Here is a 2,500-nt window from a genome sequence, read left to right as displayed (position 1 = left end):
AGGGCAGAGGGGCATCCGATTGCCAAGTCCGAAATGATAACAAGGTGGCTGTGACTGCTTGGTATGACAAAAAGTTGGTACTAATGGCTTCCAATGAGTTCTCTATTGATGACGAAGATATATGCCAGCGGTGGTCTAAGGCTACCAATACCCATGTTGGTGTAAAGAGGCCCCGTGTGGTAAGGGAGTACAACAGTGCCATGGGGGGTGTGGATGTTCATGACCAAATAGTCAGCTATTACAGAAGCCCCAATCGCACTAAGAAGTGGACTGTTAGGGTGGTATTGCATGTACTTGATGTTGTAACTGCCAACTGTTGGCTGGAATACAGAAAGGATATGGAGTCAAAACCCAAACAATATCTAGACTTCAAATTAATCTTGGCAGACCAGTTAATGTCAGGTGATTTCTTTGACCATGCCACTGACAGTCAGAGTATTTCTGATGCAAGTCTCTCTTCAGTAGACTGTATTGATTCAGAGACTGACCCTCCTCTAAAGGCAGCTAAACAGGGCTTGACTCCTCTGCCAAACAGGGCTGAAAGAAAGAAAGGTGCATCTCATCTCCCAATAGTCATTGATGGTAAGAACTCTTTCCGCAGATGTCGCAGAGAAGGATGTAAGAATAGAACACGAACATTGTGCTCTCAGTGTAATGTATTTCTCTGCAACTATGCAAAGAGAAACTGCTTCCTTGAGTTTCATGTATAAGTGATATATTTGCTTTCTGTTTTTTAAGTATGGCGCATATGTTCCTCATCAAAACAATTATTTTGCATAGGATTATTCTATAGAAGTGATATTTTTCTTTAGTCTTGAACCAGAGAATAATTTCATAAAAGATTTATTTTCCTATAGAGGTGCTGCAATTTATTCTAGTCTTGAACTAAAGAGTAGGCTTACTATTTTTACTCATAATTCAATGATTCTATTTTATATACATTTTCAGGGAAAGATACATTTTTTTCTAATTAATTAAGTATTTTTCTACTATTTTATGGAAGAATTTCTTGTTTGCCTTAATGAAGAATTGCAGGTATACAGTAACTGAAAATAGAATATTTTCTTTACATTTTACAGAAAGAAAATGTATTTATTTTTACAAATTATATATGCGTTCTTCTGCTATCTTACAGAAGTATTGTTCTTTAATTGCTGTAATTGTACATTGCAGGTACACAATCATTGAAAATAAAATGTTTTGTTTCATATTGATGTATTTATTTATCCTTTAAGGAAAATATTACTAGTAAAAGTGTAAATAAGCATAAATGGAAGATTTTCAACTCAAGGAATCCCAGGTGTCATCACAGCAACAAGTGCCACCTGGGCACCCTATGGCACGAAATGAATTATTGGGTATCTGGATGAGTTATATGATGGATAAAGGTCATAGGATATCGTTTTGGTGTTATTCCCTCCAGCAGTTTTCTCTCGGGTCTCAATGGGATATATATATATATACATATATATATATATATATATATATATCATATATATATATCATATATATATATCAAATATATATATATATATCATAAATATATATATCAAATACATATATATAAAAATTTATATATCATATATATATATATAAATCATATATATATATAATATATATATATATCATTATATACATATATATACATATATTTGATATATATATATACATATATTTGATATACATATATATGTATATATATATATATATATATATATATATATATATATATATATATACATATATATATATTTGATATACATATATATATATAATATATATATATATTTGACATATATATATATATATATGATATATACATATATATATATAGATATATATGATATATATATATATATATTTGATATATATATAGGTATATATATGATATATATATATATGATATATATATAAATATAGAGATCTATGATATATATATGATATATATATATATATTATATATATATATTTATATATGTATACATATAATTATATATATATATATATATATATATATATATATATATATGTATGTATATATTATATATATGACATATATATATCATATATATATATGACATATATATAATATATATATATGATATATATATATGATATATACATATATATATATACACATATATATGATATATACATATATATATATACACATATATATGATATATTTATGTATATTTATTTATATATAAATGATATATATATAGATCCATATATGATATCTATACATATATATATATATATATATATATATATATATATATATATATATATATATGATATATATGATGTATATTTATATATGATATTTATATATGATACATATATATATGATATATAAATATATGATATATATATAATATATATATGATATATACATATATAAACATATATATACATATATATATGATATATATATAATATATATATGTGATATATATATAATATATATATATGATATATATATATAAATGATATATAT

General features: G+C 24.4%; 1 protein-coding gene across 1 annotated transcript in view; it reads left to right on the top strand.

The window, feature by feature from the left end:
- Positions 1 to 1,210, top strand: part of LOC113816373 (uncharacterized) — a 3,431-nt gene extending 2,221 nt beyond the window's left edge. Inside the window, exon 4 of the mRNA XM_027368436.2 lies at positions 1 to 1,210. This exon is cut by the window's left edge and continues 1,098 nt beyond it. The gene's annotated coding sequence lies outside the window, so the exon portion shown is untranslated.
- The last annotated feature ends 1,290 nt before the right edge of the window (positions 1,211 to 2,500 follow it).

Source organism: Penaeus vannamei, chromosome 14, assembly GCF_042767895.1.
Source record: "Penaeus vannamei isolate JL-2024 chromosome 14, ASM4276789v1, whole genome shotgun sequence".
In the NCBI taxonomy this organism is placed as follows: domain Eukaryota; kingdom Metazoa; phylum Arthropoda; class Malacostraca; order Decapoda; family Penaeidae; genus Penaeus; species Penaeus vannamei.
The sequence above is the reverse complement of the archived record's forward strand: the minus strand, read 5'-3'. Positions and strand labels throughout refer to the sequence as shown.